The sequence below is a fragment of the Camponotus vicinus genome, unplaced genomic scaffold, assembly GCF_025532165.1.
Source record: "Camponotus vicinus isolate PSW18456_S1 unplaced genomic scaffold, iyCamVici1.0 SCAF_4, whole genome shotgun sequence".
Lineage (NCBI taxonomy): Eukaryota > Metazoa > Arthropoda > Insecta > Hymenoptera > Formicidae > Camponotus > Camponotus vicinus.
In genome coordinates, this window is record NW_028141976.1 from 1,978,280 (window position 1) to 1,998,528 (window position 20,249).

A 20,249-nucleotide genomic window follows, 5' to 3' on the forward strand; every position below is an offset into this window, starting at 1 on the left:
TTGAATTATTTAAGCCATGGTTACGCAAAGTATCACATGATATAAATTCATTTTTTTGTTCATTTTGCGATAAATTCATGAGAGGTGATTTATCGAAAATTTATCGTCACGCAGAATCCAAAGTACATATAGAAATATGTAAAATTAAAACGGAAACAAAGAATACAAACAAAAATATAAACATAACAGATGATTCACTTTTGTCGTTTGAAGAGCGAAAAAAAATAGCAGAAATTCGATATGCTGCATTAATTGCTGATAAAAATATTTCGCATCAAACTGCAAAAGAAATCCTCAACTTTTTTCAACATATTGGAAAAGATCCTAATGTGTTAAAAAGCATGAGCATGGGCCGAACAAAATGTAAAAACATTATTATAAATGTTTTGTGCCCAGTTGAAACAGATCGTGTCGTCAATAAAATTCAGAATACAAAATTTTCAATTTTTATTGACGAAACATCTGATATAACTAATGATAAATGGATGACTTTTCTTGTTCGATACGTTGATCCAGAGACATTAGATATTCGCTCACAATTAGTTAAATTATTTGATATTGATGCCAAAGATTCAACCGCAGAAAAGTTGTTTGAGGCATTTAAATGTGAAATGTGGAAATTACAGATACCATTTTTAAATATCGTAGCTTTATCATGTGACAATGCATCTGTTATGACAGGAAAACATTTATCGTTTAAAAAAAAATTAGAAGAAATATGTCCACATTTATTAACATTTTCATGCCCATGTCATTCCTCCGCATTAGCAGCACATGCTGCATGTTCTAAAATGCCTGCATATTGCGAGGAATTTCTAAAAAAAATTGCTACTTATCTCAATAGTAGTCCAAAACGTACGGCTATTTTTCGTGAATTTTGTGAGTGTTTCCAAGAAACAAATCGCAAAATATTGAAATTATGTGATACGCGCTGGCTTTCGCTGTATCGAAAGACTTCTTGAATCTTGGGATACAATTAAATACTTTCTTACTGAAATGGTTGTGAGCGAAAAAACAAATTCTGGAGAATATCTATTGTCTATGATGAACAACGTAGAGATAAAAGCTTATTTTCTATTTTTAAAATACGTTTTGAATTTCTTTAATGCATTTAATGCATTTTTTCAAGCATTAGAAACAAGGATTCATTTATTGCATCCAAAATCTTTACTTTCTTTTCCAAATCTGTCGAAATTTTATAAAAGAAGAATATTTAAAACCATTTTCTCCAAATATTATATTCTCCTTAAAAGAAGATCAAAAACCTACTAATGAAATTATTTTGGGATCAGAATGTGAGGAATATCTGAACGAATTAACTCTGAAAGGTCACATAAACATAGTTACAATTGTTCGAGAGAATTGTTTAATATTTTATGTGACTGCTGCAGAAGAAATTCGTAAAAGATTACCTCTAAATAATATATTTTTATCAAAGTTACAAGTTTTTAGACCATATATAAGTTTATTTGATAACAATAGAGAAACATCATTCAATGATGTTTCTTTTATAGCTAAAACTATCGGCGGTTTTGATGAAGATGATTTAAAAAAGGAATGGATGGCCTTACCATCAGATTTTACAATGGAAGAAAAACAAAACTTTTCTAAATTAAATTTCGACAACATGTGGAAAAAAATTTTACAAAATCGACATAATAATCTTGCTAAATATCCCAATTTAACAAATGTTATAAGTACTATTAGATCTCTTCCAAATTCAAATGCCGATCCGGAAAGAATGTTTTCTCTTTTAAATAATTTAAAAACAAAAAAACGTAACAGTTTTTCGTCAGCTACTGTTAATGCTATTTGTGTATTTAAATCTGCATTAAAAACAAGAGGCGAGACAGCTATCAAAATGAAAATTGATGAAAAGCATTTGTCTCTTATGTCAGCGGATAAATTATATGTTACCGTTGCTAAAAAAAATAAAAGTATTTTAAGGCTACATACTGCAGATACTATTGACATAGCTGGCCCCTCATCTCATAAATAATAAATTTATTACAAACATTACGCTTGTAAAACATAAGTACGTGAAAAACATCTTGTCTGTGTAACAGACATCATACTTGTAAAAAGTAAGAGTATTAAGAATATTCTTGTCTGTGTAACAGACATCACATTTGTGGAAAGCAAAAGTATTAAAAACATCTTGTCTGTGTAACAGACATCACATTTGTGGAAAGCAAAAGTATTAAAAACATCTTGTCTGTGTAACAGACATCACATTTGTGGAAAGCAAAAGTATTAAAAACATCTTGTCTGTGTAACAGACAACATATTTGTAAAAAGCAACAGTATAAAAATTATCTTGTCTGTATAACAGACATCATACTTGTAAATGACAAAATAATTCAATGTGGTCTAATAGGGCTCTAGGCGAAGGTCCACATAAAAAAACCTAACGCGCCATTGGTGATACCCCGTGGGTGGTGTGGAAAATCGCCACACTCATTAAATTTTTTTATTTTATTATTTTAAATATATATATATGGAGAAAACAAGTTAAATTATTATATTATAATAAATAGTTTTATAATATATTTTTGTAATATAATTAGTATATATTTATATTTGTATATATATTTGTATAATATATTTATAATATATATATATATATATATATATATATATATATATATGTATGTATATATTATACTTCCTCTTTGCTAGTTTCGCTTGCTGCTTGCTGTACTTACCAGTGTTGTCAGCACGGTCTTACATACAGGTCTGGAAACTCCGGTGGTGGGGGAGGTCTCACTTAGTGTGTCCGTTTTTTCGGGAGTTCACGGCTTGCCTGCTAGGTTCGCTGCGATCTAGAAGTCGCATTTTAGACGTATGTTAGAGAGAGAACGACTACTACCGTCTAGAGGTCTAAATATCAGAGAGGCGCCAACTCCTGCCTCCTTCTGATTGGTGGTGAGCTATCCGTTCTTAAGATGGCGGCTACGGTGACAAAGTGGGAGTAAACCTAGGGAATACTCTGTTTACGTTTATGCGATTTACAGTAGGCGCCAATAATGCCTTAACATATGAAATTGATCGCATTCGAGACTAATAATAACTTAATAATATCTAGTCATTATTAATTCCGAATGCGACCAATTTCATATGTTAAGGCATTATTGGCGCCTACTGTACATGGACTAATACTGAAACACCGTCACTACCACTATAACATCACGTGCGTGTAGGATCTAAGATGGCGGCGCGGCGGCATGGTGGGGGTAGTTTGGCGTCTCTCTGATATTAAGGCTGATGGCAGAGAACTAGACGTGAGCTCTTACGTCTGTCGTAGTCGTGGACGTAAAGTAAGACAGAGAAAAACCGTATGTCGTAAAGACCATTGTGAATGCGGAAAGTGCATCATGAACGAGGTAAGTAATATTAATATATAAATATACTGAAATACATATTTCTGAATATTTTATTTATAAATAAATATACTAAAATAAATTAAAAATAATACAGACAATATAAAAACAAAGATAATGATTTATTGTCTTCATTTTATTTTACTAAATAGTCGAAATAATAACTATTTTTTTTTTTTTTTTTTTTAAGAGACAGGAAATGCTTTGCGCACTTAGCAATCAGGCCTGAGGGAGGTCTGACTGCCGTCGTGGGGGACTCCCGGTTTACCCCAACCCACGTGGGTTGGGCCGGTTTACCACCCAGTACTGACCCGAAATGTCAGCACCGGACCCTAAAAACCTGTCTATAGCCCCTGGCCGTTAATAGGGATTTACGTCCACCGGGAACCGCTCGCGCATAACATCCAGTGGACAACCCTATAGCCTGGTCCGTGAGGACCCTTCCCGAAGGGAGTTGCCCCCCTTGCAGACATCCCTGACTCAAAGAGTCTGTAGGGAGAACGACCGAGCTATTAGCCATTCTCCCCTCGTCCCCGGGGGTACGTGCAATGCGAGTAGGAGCCCTCACTCCTACTCGCTTCTCCCCGGAAACGGAAGGCGAACAAACACCTTCCCCACACTCAAACGTAAACGCAACAACCACAAGGAAAATAACGACAACAACTGCAGACCCCCCAGAGTGGGGGGGGGGAGCACATTTACACGCGTGAGCGTATCTACTGCCATGGGGCACAGATATGCGCGCCAACATTACAATTACGACAAGATTTGACCAAACTACAATAAGGATAACATACAAGACTAAAAACCCAAGACTATATACAGAGGGCGTATCCGAACCAAACACTTCCGGATCCCTCCGGAGTAGCATGGCCGCAGCCCCCATAACCACACTAAACGTCACAGACAGACTCCAATCAAGGGGACGACGACATGGGCTCCGTGGAGCCCTGCGAGGCAGGAGGGGGCTCATCAGCGTCAACAGACGCACCTCGAGCTCCCCCTCGGCTACTCACCGCCATAATTCCGGGAGTCGACCCTCCATCCGGTCTACCCGGCGCCTGACGCCTCTGCTTGGCGTTATCCTCCCGATCGCCCGTGTTCTTCTTGGGAGGAACGAATGGGCGAGCGCAAACCTTAGAGCCTGCTCTATGATTCGCTGGCTTACCTTTGTCGGCACACGGCATACAGTGAGGAGACGCCGTGCAACCCGAAGCGTTGTGACCCTCCTTGCCACAACGATAGCAGCATTTGCTACGATCCGTCGCTGAGCCACACCTCGCAGACGCATGGCCGAAGGCCTGACAATGGAAACACTGAAGGGGGCGGCGACCCAACGGAATGACCGAAAGGGCCACCCAACCCACTCTCAGCTCACCAACCCGAACGAGACCCCGCGCCACATGATCGGGGCAACGGAGCCACATTGTTCCCACACTCGATCCCGCAGGAAACCTAATGGGACCTGCACGGAGGTCTCCCAGCCTGCATCCTCCAACGGACACCACTGCTGAAAGAATTTCTTCCTGCGAGAAGAAACTCAGTAGTCCTCGAATTCTCACCTCACCTTTACGCATAGGACGACCCACTCGAACCTCCTTCATCGCTGAGAAGGTCCGCGCAAGGGAATCAGCCAATGCATTGGCCCTCCCGTCCGCCTGCCTACCGGATACCGACAGCAATAGGCTACCAGTAGCACCCCGGCGCATATGCAGCTGTTCGATGCCTAACCCGGACAAACTAACTTTGGACCTAGCCTCGGCCAGAACCGAGGCATAAGTCCTATTCTCTCCACCCTTTTTCTTGTCGATGGTCAGCGACACCACCGACGTCGAGGGGGCGGGAACCACCAAAACACGCCTATCCTGGGCAGCAGCCCTCCTACGTGCCTCTTTAGGTCTGCGCCTTCTCCGGGAACCGCCCGTGACGACCGTACCCGACACCGCCCCCGATCCCGGGGCATCCGCCAAAACCCCCGCAGAGGCGGGGGTTTGGCGGATGCCCCGGGACTCAGGGACCGCCTCGCGCCCAACAGCGCGAACCTCCGCACCCGATGGAAGGGACTCAGACTGAGAGGCCCCTCTCAAAAGAGAAGCCCCAGCGCCCTCCTCAGGAGGCGACCGCAAGGTGGCCAAAACTATAGAGGCGATATCTCCCCTCAAGTCCACAAGTCGCCGATCCAAGAGGGACGACACCTCAGCCAAAGAGACGGGTCGATCCCCCGCCCCAACGACGGCAGGACCGCCCGCGGCATCAGACGATGGAGACTCTTCGGGCGAAGCCACACGAGGTCTCTTCTTCCCAGGCTTCACAAACATAGAAGCCTCTATTGAAGGGAGCGCCGCGCGAAGGGCGGCTAACTCCCCAGAAACGCGCTCCAGTTCATGCTCGAGGGAGGATATGCGATCCCTTAGCCCCTGGTTTTCACTCCGAAGAGCGTCCACCCGGGGGTCCGCGGCCACACCCACCCTCGCAGCAAACTCCTCGACGATGCCCTCAAGCTTCATCGAGGACACGAGAAGCTCCCTGGAAAGGACCTCATCCATTCCAGAGACTCCCGCAACCCTCTCAACTTGAGAGCTAAAGGTCCCGGCCAGCCTCCTCAGCTCCAAGGTGGTGATGCCCTGCAAGCTAGCCACGAAAACTCCCCGGGGAGGAAGGTTATCCCTCCCAACCGCGGTAAGAATTGGACCCGATGTGGGGTCCAAGAGCCGCTCAATGTCTCTCAGACGGAGCTCCTCCCGCTTGGCCGCATTGAGGCGTTCCTTTGCCTCAGCGAGTTCAACGTAGTCACCAGTCTTAGCCGGACGTCCGCGTGTCTCCTTTTTCCTAGAGGAAGAAGAAGGATGCAGAGACTTACCTCCCTTGGGGTACTGCTTCCTCCCAGTTAACAGGCGCTTATCCTTCGGGGTCCACTCCTCCTCCGAGGCGCGCTCCACGGCCTCCGGAGAGCTCGGTGAGGAAATGGTTATGAAGGAGGGATCCCTCTCCTCCTCCCCCCCATCCCCACTGTCTCCGCGAACCACCACAGGGGTGCGAGGACGCTCAATCGAGTCCTTCCTCGCCACACCAAAACCACTCACGAGCTTGCACAGTCTCGAGTATTCCCTGTTCACAAGGACACAGAATAGCGGACACCTACGATCGTTACCGGTCGGTCCATCCTTGATGCGCGACACAAACTTAAAAAGTTTTGTGATCCCGCACTCATCCACACTCGGTGCACTCAATTGCGCGTAGACCCAGCAAACCCGGCAGTCCTTCACGCATTCCCAAGCGGTAGCCAGTTCCTCTGGATTCCCCGCCGGCAGAAATCCAGATGGCCCGTCGTACGATGACGACGAGAGGGTGGCCGGGACAGTACCACCCTCCCGCCGGCCCCTGGTAGCCGAACCCAGGGAGTTCTTCTTCTTTGTGTCGACTTCCATATCTGAAACAAAGAAATTGGTTTTCTGTCAGGGTTTTCCTTCCCTTAGGAGGAGACCTTACCTGGTTAACGAAGCCTCCACTCCGGGTGTTACATGGTGTTTTCCTTCACCAAGCTCGGGTACCTCGGGATCGCAAATGCCCGTACACCAAAGAGACAAGCTCTATGATGCCCCTGAGGGAAGTAACTATTTTTAGGTTAACCAGTATTTTCCTTTATTTTTTCAAAATATATTGCACATTGAGAAAAATATTTTAAAATCTAATAATATCTTTAAAAATATGATGTACATCATATTATGAATTAATTATGATTTATTTATTATCAATAAAATAAGTAAATTATTAACAAATTTTATATATTATTTTTTTCAGTATACATTTATATATAACAGCACTTTTTAATGAAAATGAAAAAGAAGGAATTTTTTATTTTGGTGATGTACTGGATAAACTTGTGTTTTCTATTGATACGTAAAAAAAGGCAAATCAGGTGGTTAAATAGGCGATGGCTTGTGAGTCTGATCAATGACAAGAGACTTCAATATGGAGATTATAACAATTTATTTCAAGAAATAAAAAACGATTCTGAATTATTTTATCGCTACACCAGAATGACGTTGGTACATTTTCAGCAATTATTACATATGATAAATCCATACTTGGTAAAAAAAAGTTCTCGTGCTTTAATTCCAGAGTTACGACTTTTAATAACTTTAAGGTATTTATTGAAGTACATATTTCATGCCTAAATATCTAGATAGTTAATATAAGTGTATTATAATTATTATATTTTTTTAGATATCTTGCGACTGGTGACCTACCATGTTTCATAGCTTTGGCATTTCGAATTGGGGAATCTACTGTAAGAGAAGTGGTAAAAGAAGTTAGCCGCAACACTTCCACTTTTACATTCAATTTCAGCTTTCCTTTTCTCTCTACTGTATTGGTCTCTTAAGGAGATGCATCTTTTTTGGCAATATGAAGGAGTGTACATGTCACCTAAACAGAAAGTATAAGATTAAAAAATTAATATATATATGTGTGTGTGTGTATTAACATTATTTTGTAATTATATGATTTATTATATAAATTTTCAAATTTATTTTTCACCATTAGTTTCAGTCATTATTTTGGATATTTCATCCCAAGCATTTTGCTTCATCAAACAATCCTTAAAACTGATATTATTCTTATCATATAAAAATGGACGTTCTCTATATAATTCATGAGAAGCTCATCGCCACTCTTTTCGTTAATATCAATAGATGCAGATTCACAACCATTATCCCAGTCATCTGTACTGATTTCATCAGGCAATTCAGCAATAGTATTGCAGTAATTTAAATGATCAGATATTTTTTTATATTACTCTTAGTAGCGGTTGTCAAAAAGATAAATTTTCTGTTGAAGAAACAAATTAAAAATTAGATATAAATTTTAAAAAATAGAAAGAAAATTTGTTAAGAAAATTAATTAAGAAATTTTGTTAAGAAAATTTTTTCCATCAATGTATTTTGAAATAGCAAAGAAAAATATTAATTAACCTAAAATAACAATTACTATTTTGACAATTACTTTTTCGATAAACGAAATGAAGACAAATCATTTTAAATAAAGTTATTTTTATTTTATTCTTTTTTAGTATATTTACTTATAAATAAAATATTCAGAAATATGTATTTCAATATATTTATATATTAATATTACTTACCTCGTTCATGATGCACTTTCCGCATTCACAATGGTCTTTACGACATACGGTTTTTCTCTGTCTTACTTTACGTTCACGACTACGACAGACGTAAGAGCTCACGTCTAGTTCTCTGCCATCAGCCTTAGACCTCTACTGCCGTCTATCTCTGTCTCTCTCGCTCGCATTGCGACTTCTAGATCGCAGCGAACCTAGCAGGCAAGCCGTGAACTCCCGAAAAACGGACACACTAAGTGAGACCTCCCCCACCACTAAAAAAGGCCTGAGTTTCCAGACCTGTATGTAAGACCGTGGTTGTCAGGCGGGCAGGGATGCCAGTTTTGGCCCGCTGCACGCTACGTACACAAAGAAAGAACCGTGTACGTGTGGCGCTCGGCGCTCGGCAAGCTTAAGCCTACGGCACACGGTACAATTTTTCGTACTGGATTTGATAAGATTAAGTAAAATATTAGAAATGCTGCATTCTGATTGGTGCATTTTTAGTATTTTACTACATCTTATCAAATCCAGTACGAGAAATCGTACCGTGTGCCGTCGGCTTTAGAGACCCTCTAATCAGAGTCTGGACACAGTAGCGCAACTCCCTAAAATTTGTGAAGTCCAAAATGGAGTGCGCATGCGCGAAGTTAGCGAGTAAACACAGTACCGCCATCTGAACTTTTTTCTCACTTTCTCCTTCATTGTTTACGGTCACTCTCTCTCGCTCTCTCTTTGCATTTAAAGGTTTTGTCGAGGGGTAAACCGCTGAGGGCATTGCGGTGTACAGATTTGAGGCATTACTGGGCATTGCTTGGGCATTACTTGAGCATTATTAGGTTTTATTGAAGTATTAATGCGTATTATGGACGTTATTAAAGTATTATTAAATCTTTTCTTCCAAATAATAATTTTAAATTTATTAAAATTTAAATTATTAAATTTTAAAAATTTAGCAGTAATGCCCAGGAATTGGGCATTAGTAGGCATTAGTGTACATAATTTTGATCAGCGGTTTACCCCTTGGGTTTTGTTATTAGTATTATAATTTATATTAAATAATTTGTATGTATGTGTATATATATGTGTCAAATAAATTATTTATTATAAAATAATGTACTTATTTTTTACTTTTTAATTATGTTACATATATGCATATATGTATGTGTGAAATAAATTATATTCATTATAAAAAATGCATATTTATTAATAAGTACATTTATACTTAATACTAAAAATGTTTTAAATATGTCTTTATTTAATAGTTACATATTAATGTTTTTTATATATGATATATTTCATTATTTATTAATGTACTTATGTTATACATATATTGTTTATATTATGTTATATATAATTTTATAAATTTTGTATCTTTTTTTTTATTTATCTTTGTGTATTACATTGTTATTATATATAATTTTTACTAAAATTTACTTCTTTTATATTTAGTAATATGTTGAAAAAAGAAAGAAAATGAAGCGAAGGAGAAAGAGTGAGAAAAAAGTCCAGATGGCGTTACTGGATTTACTCGCTTACTTCACGCATGCGCACTCTATTTTAGACTTTACAGACATCAAAGGTGCCGACAGAGAGTTGCGCTACTGGATATACTGTGGTCTGGACATAAGTAGGTTAGGTTAGATTGTCTGTAGATTTTTCTTCAAAATTCTGAGAGAGAGAGAAATATGTGCTACTTCACTCTCTCTTAGTTAATGTCTCATAACCTCTTATTTATACTGCGCGTATGAGTGTAAAGTAATAAATAATGGTTGGATGTGAGGCAGAATTTTAATAATTAATCGTAAGTATTACGATAGCAAATCGATGATGATGCATCATAGTTTAAAATAAAATAATGTATTACTTTTTACATGTATAATATAAATAATTAATATATACAATAAATATTTTTTATAATGTGTATATGTATATATATATATATATATATATGTTACTTATTTCCTATTTCTTATTATTTTTTTAACTATTAATTGATTACTTTAACTTAATTACTATCAAAGTTTATATTTTCAACTCACTCACTCATTCACTCACTCACTCACTCACTCACTCACTCACTCACTCACTCACTCTCTCTCTCTCTCTCGTAATGTTTAAAAACATTTTTTTTATTCTGTTATTCAGATTGTTATTTTTTATATATTTATAAACTCAATCAAATTTTTTTCTATACCTTTTTATATGTAAGAGATTATTCTAAACAAACTGCAAAGTTAATAATATTAAAACAAATTAAATAAGAAAAATTAAAATTTCCATGTATTTTCTTAAATACATATTTAATAATTTATTATATTTGATAGCAATAGAAATTTCATAAAACTGACGCGAATTGAAGAAAAATGGCGGACCAATCAGAGCTTGCTATCTTATGTCCAGACTCTGATTAGAGGGTCTCTAGTTATAGGTCCATATTCTGAATCCTCTTTTAACGATAAAAGTGCCTCTAAAAGTGGCTTATAAGCCTTCTGATTGGCTATAAGCCACTTTTAGAAGCACTTTTATCGATAAAAGAGGATTCAGAATATGGACCATAGTCAAGAGGAATTTATAAAGAAGGATAGGCAAGTAACAGTGGGTCTGTTCTTTTTAGCTGCACTGCTATACTAGTGCAATAAGTTAGAAAGAGACAAACATACTTTTTTTCACTCTAACTAATTGCACTAGTGCAGCAGTGCAGCTAAAGCCTACGGCACACGGTACAATTTTTCGTACTGGATTTGATAAGATTTAGTAAAATATTAGAAATGCTGCATTCTGATTGGTGAATTTTTAGTATTTTACTAAATCTTATCAAATCCAGTACGAAAAATCGTACCGTGTGCCGTCGGCTTAAAAAGAACAGGCCCAGTATCATCACAAAAGTGCGGAAGAAACAGATTAGCTAAATTAACAGAAAAAATCGAAGTATTAAGAAAGAAATTAAAGAAATCAAGAGATTCTTTTAGAAAATTAAAAAAAGAAAGTGACAACAATTTATATAAAACTCGACTAAAACAAATCTTCACACAAGATCAAATTCATGCTTTATTAACAAAGTCTAGAAGACCACGACATTGGTCTAACGAAACAATTGTAAAAGTGAATTAAAGTGTCGCACTTTAAAAACGAAAGGGATAAAGAATGTTCTCTTATTATGGACGAGATGAGTATTACATCAGGGCAAAAGTATGATACAACAACACATTCTTTTATAGGAAATGTTACATTGCCGAATCATACAGGTACTGCTACACATGGCTTAGTGTTTATGTTAGCTGGTTTAGCTTCTAGATGGAAACAAGTTGTTGGCTATTATTTTACAGGAGATGGTTTTGATGGAGCTGTTTTAAAATCAATTATTTTACAGATTATTAATAAAGCTGAATCAATCCATCTCTATGTCAATAATATTACATCAGACATGGGGCCCACCAATATTGCATTTTGGCGAGAAATTGGTATAACAGCGGGACGGTATTCACAAACAGTGAATAAAATTCAGCATCCATGTGATCCTAAACGACAATTATACATTATAGCTGATGCATCCCATTTCCTTAAAAATTTAAAAGCTTGTATATTAAATAATAAATTTATTACAATTCCACCTGTACAGGAAAAATATAAATTATCCACAAATATAGTGCATTCCGATCATCTTATCCAATTACTTATGCAGCAGAAAGATTTAGATTTTTTGTTAACGCCAAAATTATGTAAATCTGATATAGACTGTGGCAATCAGTTTTCAAAAATGCGTGTAAATATAGCAAAAAATGTTTTAAGTACAGATGTTAGTAGTGCCTTAGAATTTTTAGCTGATGAGAATAATTCTTCTCAGTATATTGCAACAGCCTGGTTTATAAGGACAATAGCTAAATGGTTTACATTAATGACTTCGAGACATTGTTCTGTAGCTTTAGGAAAATTACACGTAGAAAACTTCAATGAAAATGTTTCTTTCTTACATGAATGTATTGATCTTTTCCAAAACTTAATAGTTTTGGTAAAAAAGGGCAGTTCAAACCAGTGCAAAAAGGAATAATAATTACCATTACATCCATTTTAGAGCTTGCTAATTATCTGTTAGAAGAAAAATCATTTCAATTTGTTTTTACTAGTCGTTTTACCCAAGACTGTGTGGAAAATCTATTTTCAGTTATGAGAACCAAGAATCCTGTTCCTAATGTATTACAATTTAAAAATAATTTAAAACTGATTTCTACTTCTTTATATATACGGCATGTATCACAAAGCAACTATGAAGAGGATGACGGAAATTATTTAACTGGTTTTTTAGATATTATTGCTTCAAAAAGAAAGAAACACTTTTAGATAGTAATGTAAATATTGATGAATTAAATATTAATATTGAATAAATTCCTATTCTTAATAATATAGAAATGAATATTTTATATAATATAGCTGGTTATATAATCCACAGTTTACAAAAAACTAATATATTATGCAAAAGATGTATTCGTTCTGTTTATAATATTAAGAAAGAAACACTTAATTATGCCAAATTTGTACGAATACGTTGTTACCCGGTAAAAAATTTTTCATGTATATTCATGCAGAATTGAATATAATTGTACAAAACTATATATAATTGTGCAAAAATATGTATAATTATAAATGATAGAGTACAGGACATTATATATATTTATACAGAGTGTATCAGACCACCCGTGCCAGCCAAACATTTCGAAAACCAAGAACGACAGACAAAAATATTTCAGACAAAAGTTGTAGGATTTCAAGTAATGTATTATATAGTAATATTGGTACGACCTTGAATAGTGTTGTCAAAGTCACGTGAAGGTCATCTTAAATTTCTTAAATGGAACCCCCTATTTTTCATTACATATTCTTGTAGCTTATCTCGAGGGCTTTTCAAAACACTATAATAAAGTATTTTTTCATTGAGTATTTTTCGAGTTATGAGGCTTGAAATCATTTCTTAATTTTACATAAAGCGTAAAATATCTTGTAAAATATTCATTTTTCGATTATCTTACCTTAATACTTTTATGTACAAAATAATGAGAGGAATCAATTGGTGTAAAGAAAACACAAAATTGTTTCGAAAAAAAAATGTAATTGTTAATTGCAAATTACATATTTTTTCTTCAAAACAACTATGTGTTTTCTTTACACCAATTGATTCCACTCATTATTTTGTACGTAAAAGTATTAAGGTAAAATGATCGAAAAATGAATATTTTACAAGATATTTTACGGTTTATGTAAAATCTCTACAAAAATTATCCTTTTAAAAAAAAGGTAAAAAAAGGTGCTAAGTCCACGTAAAAACTGTTATGTGTTTGCAAAATAATGGTTATTATAACCCTCAAAAACTATAAAAAACCTATTTCAAAAATAGTACCATTTCAATCTACAAAATTATTTTAATCTACAAAATAGTTATTTTAAACCGTAAAAAAACTAAGTTATTTTAGTTATACATTTTATTTATCTTACAAAAGTAATGATATCAATAAAATTGCTAAGTAAAAATAAAAATTTATAAAAATAAATCAAAAAACTGTATCAAAAAAGTTACAAAATACTATCAAATCCAAACAAAAAATAATATCGAAAAGTTGTGCTATTTGAAGATAAAAACATAATAATATTTTAATAAAAAGTTAGACATCATGTGTTTAATTTTTTAAAAATATATATTACAAAATTGCGCCAACAAAATAAAAACTTTTAATATAAAATATATTTTTTTCTTAAATTTCTAGTATTAAAAGAAAAATATTAAATAAAAATAAAGTTGACAAATTTAATTAAAAAAAGAAAAACAGAAAATATTAAAATTAAAATTAAAACTTATCAAGAAAATAAAAATTATAAATTAATAGAAAAAAAATACAAATTTATATAAAAATTAAAAATTAAAATAAAAATTAGAAAATAAAATTAAAAATTATTAAGAAAATAAAAATTAGAAATTAATAGAAAAAAAATTTATATAAAAATTAAAATAAAATTTTAGTTAAAAGACAGCGCTGCTATATCACTCTTTTTTGTACTATACATATATTAAACATGACTAAATATATAAGCAAAGAACCCCATATTTTATTAAAATATGACGGTCATTTCTAGATCGTATAGCAGCGCTAAGTCTTTTAACTAAAATTTTATTTTAATTTTTATATAAATTTTTTTTCTATTAATTTCTAATCTTTATTTTCTTAATAATTTTTAATTTTATTTTCTAATTTTTATTTTAATTTTTAATTTTTAGTAGGTATACAAGGAGAGTTCTAACGCTGGTCCTCTCAGGGGGGGTGAGGCGCGAGGGGATCTCAGCGGCGCGGGGGAATGACGTCACGCAGGATGGAGGGGGTTTTCGGTGGCGCGGGGGAATGACGTCACGCGGGACGGAGGGGATTTCGTAGGCGCGGGGGCTGCGGAGCGGGGCGGGGGACGCTTGGGGACGTGTTGGATGTTTTATGACAAGTATAAACCAATCATAAACCGATGTCCGGTTGATAAACAACGGTATTTGAAGAGGATTGGGTCTTCGGGCCGAGACTAACGTGTCGGGACATGTTTTTCGCAAACAAAATGGCTCTCGCGGTACCCTCCCCCTCTCCCCACAATATAAGTAATTCTAGATTTTTTTTTTCGAATTAAACAATATAAGCGGTATTCCTTTGAAGAGGATTGGGTGGATGGAAATGCGTGTGAAGAAATTACATCATGATTTAGACTTAAAACTTTATTCTTGTTTTACATATTTTTCTTACGTACTATGGACTAAAAACTAAAGCTGCCAGCTCGCAATCGACGAGCTGATGCTTGTTGAAAGCGTCACTCGCGCGTATTACATTAGATATTTCTTTTGGATTTATTACAGTGGACGCGATATTGGAGAATTGCGTAAACTTGACATCAACTGTTTCGATAATTTTACCCAATCGATCAAAAGTTACATCTATGCATTGATCGAGATCGAACATACGATGTAATGTCGATTCGACCATCATCAAGCATACGTTTGAAGATTCGAGACTTATGAGTTTGACATCGTTAATCGTACGAACTCTCACTGTTAGCGGTCCAACGCTTATGAAATTGTAGTCATCTTTAGAGTTGTTCCAAAGTAAATTTTGAATATTGCGACGTTGCTCGTAGAGTCCCTTCCACGTTTCGTGAGATAATATCAGTTCCTTTCCTCGATGATCTCCTATGGCAATCTCCACGTAACTCGGTGGACCCACGTTGATACCAATTTCGAGGAATTTGAATTCCGTAGCTGTCAATGCGTATCGTCTACCTAGTATACGAACCGCACGATGTTCCAACGAAATGCTACAGAAAAATTAAAATTAAAATAGTAGTAATAATACAATTTGTAAAAATCGAAAAATAGAAAAAGTTAAATAAAATTTACTCGTCACATTTATTCTCAAACGATGGAGTTTTATCACGACTCGGTACGTAATTATTCACGCGTCTTCCGATGCCGCTGCCGCTGTTTCCGTTTCTTTCGACGTAATACATCTCTCTGGGAGTTATGAAAAGTGAACCACGAGAGCGGTGTTAACGCGACACTGATCGTATAAGAAATAACCGAGTATACATGATGCTCATCTTCCAAAAGTATAATGTGGTGGGGGGATCAATGCTTCTAACGCTTTGAATTTTAGGAGAAGGGGAGACAACGCTCAGACAAAAAATTCTTAGAAACGCAAGGAAAGGTCTAGGAAGGGGAAATAAGAGATAAAACATATTAATGTTTACATATTTTATTTTCTTGTAATTCTTTCTGGCGTTGCGAACACCAGTTAAATATTTTGAATACATTTTGTAATGCGCAATTCTTAACATGTTTTCCACATCGCATACTATTGGTAATATCTAATTTATTTAAAGAATCAATATCTTCATAGTCTGCATCCAAGGTTTCAATAATATAGCCGTTTCCCGCATCGTCTAGTATATCGGTCAGCCATTTTCGCTTTTCAAGTCCTTTAACGTACACGGCAGACGATTCTTCTTCTTCTTCTTCGTGTATCGTACCAACGACAGCTGTTGTAATTACACGCTGAGCCAAGCCATACGGAACGTTTCCGTCTTCCCATGTAATCCATGATGATTTCTAATCACCCATGAGACTTGACATCGCTCAGATTTTGTAAGCACGCTCCACGGTACGGGACTTGCGAAAAAGTAATGCGAGAGAACATATCCCTTTCTCAGAACCGCAGCTTCCTTCACGACAAAATTTCTCCCGACAATAAATCCTTGCAGATCCACAAACGTTGGTACGGACATGACGAGATCTCTCTCTTCGATACGTTAGTCGAGATGAATGACAAAACTCTAAAATCATCTCGCAGCACTTTGATTTATATCCTGCTCCTCCTCCCCTCTCTCTCTTGTGTCGATGTTATCGCTTAGGTGATTTTGCGTACAACGTTGGTCAACGGATTGTACTGGATCACACGATCGTGTATGATGAGACAGTACGCAGTGGTATTCGCCGGCACGTTCTCCTTACATTCGAATTCCAATCTCACATCCACGGTTGCGCTCTTAACCGATTCGTTTTGTCGAGAACAATCGATAATCACGAACGGACCTTGACGTTGAAACTGTAAGATGGAGAGACTCGGCTCGAGATACTCGTATCCGTAATAGTTCTTGCAGAAGCGCGCGTACGTGTCGTAGAGAATGGCACATCTGCCTTTTTCGAAATCCAGATTCATATCGTCGTACGGATAACATTCCGAATTCAGATAGAGTTTCACGTTGATTAATTTGCAGTGGTCGAATCTACTCGTATCCTCAGACATGATATTTTTCCGGCTTGTCTGCAGAGCGAAGACAACGTATCGTGGTTTCTCCAGTTGAGTCGCGGTCTTAATGGCCCACGAATGCTTGGTTGTAAGCTGCAATAGCGGAAACTCGTATAGATCCCATGAGCGAAAACCCATGCTGAGATATCGTCCGCTTTCCAGAGCACGCAGCATCGACAGTTTTTCGATCTCGCTCAACAGCACGTGTGGCATGCGCCATTATATCTTGAATATGTTGATCACAGGTTCCAGTGTCGAATCTCCAAACAGACAATTATTATCGTTGCGCGATCGTATTAAGATCAATTCGTGACGAGCGTTAATCACCACTCGTTTATAATCCTCGCAAAATCCCAATAACATGTGGAGTGGTACGCAAAAATTGAAATGTCCATTCTCATAGGTCCACGGATCCCAGCCGGCGTTTTTCATAATCACGTTTCTATCGGATGATACCGTTACATAGTTTTTGAGCGTAGTAGTTATTCCTACGTTTCTATTGCGATCAATCTCAACGCCATCGAGTTCGTATCGAATCTCATCGAACATGAATGCGGCGCAATTATTTGCCAGTTCTACATCACTTCCTTCAGCTGGTTTGGTTTTCGTTAGTTGTCCCTCGATGTATAGGAAACTCTCATACGGCAATGTATACAGATCCTGTTGTTGTATGGGTATTCTTATCTTATCACTGTGTCCGAACGTTGTATTGGCGAACGGGTTGTACGTGTGAGTCTCGATCTTGATGATACGATTGTCAAAGATCGGTTCATCACCGATGTTGAGAATGTCGGTCATCGTTCAGCTGTTTCGCACCGCAAATCCCAAAGATTGTAAAAACGCAACGTTCGATGCGCTGAGTTTCTTTTTCTTGGATGATTTGATATTAGCGAAAGCCGACGTTGCTGTTGTTGTTATTGTTGGTGTTGCTGGTCTCGTAAAGATTGCGTTATCTCTCACGTCTTTCGATCCGTTCAATACGAGCATCTCATACGTCGCATACGTACGTGCAATCTTACGGTGATCTCTTCTCCTCGAAAATCGAGCAATCGTCCGTTCTGGTCGACAACGCGTAACGTTAAATCCGTAATGCTCCGCGCGATGATCGGCAGGTAAATGATCTGGGCAGGCGTTTCCGATATCTTATATCCCGGTGGTACCCTCGGTGAAAATTCATGTATCGTATGAACGAGTATGCCGTTGTTGTACGCACCCGCGGTCACGTTACACTCTATACAGATAATATTCACGTTGAGAATGTTAATCGGCATGTTTGATTCGTACCATTTTCGCGGCTCGAGAATACGATTCGAGAATCCTAGCAGCGATCCAATGTTGTCGAATTTGGTAAAGTTTATTCTGTAGGCACATTTGATCTCGCTCCTCATTGTATTGTAATTAGCGCGGAGCACTATCGGATATTCATCATCTTCATAGTCACCACCGTCAATGTGTTTCTTATCGCGATGTTTCCATGAAATTGCATGTTTCAAAAATTCATGTATATTTTGCAACTCATACGATCCCTCGGGAATCGTAATTTCCTCGTCGTCTTTGCCAAAGTAAAATTTATTATTCGAGGAATTCACATTCGGTATTGTGTGATAAGTCTCAAAATCCGTTAGACCGAGCTCGTATTTGCCGTCGCTCAAATCTATGGTGGGAAAGAAGTTTGCCGTGAGAACGCTACTCTTCCCAGTCAATGTGAACGTCATAGACATGTCGACGAAACTGTTTAACGAATACTGAGTTAAATAGCGCAATATCTGTCTTTAAATTCACATGCATCGACCGTTCGAAGAAACTGCAAGCACAATTGTCCGCAGATGCTCTGATCGTAAGTTTGAACAGATGTGTAATTGTACTGTATCTTCGTTACGTTTCGTCCGAGATATCGCACCAATTCATTCGGCGGTCGAAGATTGCCGAAACTGTCGAAATATATAGCGCGATTCCCCCTCTTTGCATACGCTACCCAATGAGTACCTGGTCCTTCGACGCTATCCAAATTTACAATGCCGCTCTCGTTTTGATATATACCACCGATCGGTAACGAGTTGCGCATGAAAACACCTCTAAAATATGGAATGCGCATACGTTTTGCCAGTTGCAGCAATTGTACGTTCGTAGTTGTGCCCTGCGGCATTTTTAGCGTCTCTTTGACGTTTTTTTTTTCTCGTTGAGGCTCCTCGTCCGTATTTGTAAGGAGCGAGATATAACCCGCGACCTTCCATGGCGCGATTGTGACGTAGCATCTCTTGCAACTGACGTTGCGCGGCTTTTCCGTCGTTCACCGCCTTCGCTACACCAGCCGCTCCACCGATCAGGGATCCGAGCGCACCCAACATTGGTAGAATCGGCAATACACCGCCGCATTTCGCTACCGGAAGTATCCGTTTCTTCGCCGTTCTTTTCTTCGTCTTCAGACCCATACCGAGCTTCGTCTTGGCTTTCATCGCTGTCCAGATAGCTGTGGCGGCGGCTCTCTCACCGAGAGTCGAATCTCTCGCAACGATGCGATTCCGCGCTTTCTCGGCGAGTATCTTATCCGCCGCGTGTCTCTCGGTGAGATCGTTGCTCCGAGAGTATGCTATATCGTGTTCGCGACATGCCGCGTCCAATGGATTTATACCTCGATCGCCTCTGACTAATCGCTTCTCCAACTGTGTGCCTGGCCCGCAAAATTGATAGCCGGGAATATGGAATTCGATCGGAAGTGCGTTTATCTCGTGATTTAATAGGCCTCTACCTATTTTCGTTGACATTCGCTGCAATTCTTTATCAATGGCGCCGGACCGTCGATGTGCGTTTCTTGCCACGGCTGATTGTAGTGTTCGTAACAGCGACGATACGTCTGAACCTCCGGATCCGCTTTTATGTGTTCCGGAAGTTTGTCCCACACGTAGTGGACGTAATCACCGCACA

General features: G+C 37.8%; 2 long non-coding RNA genes across 2 annotated transcripts; one reads left to right on the forward strand and one right to left on the reverse strand.

Annotated features, from left to right (window-relative positions):
- Positions 1–7,166: 7,166 nt before the first annotated feature.
- On the forward strand, positions 7,167–7,845 carry LOC145970246 (uncharacterized). The gene is made up of 2 exons (XR_014438359.1): positions 7,167–7,429; positions 7,608–7,845. It is a non-coding gene; the product is annotated as an uncharacterized LOC145970246 (long non-coding RNA).
- On the reverse strand, positions 7,354–8,019 carry LOC145970245 (uncharacterized). The gene is made up of 3 exons (XR_014438358.1): positions 7,920–8,019; positions 7,631–7,808; positions 7,354–7,562 (listed from the first exon to the last, which is right to left on the reverse strand). It is a non-coding gene; the product is annotated as an uncharacterized LOC145970245 (long non-coding RNA).
- Between the last annotated feature and the right edge of the window lie 12,230 nt (positions 8,020–20,249).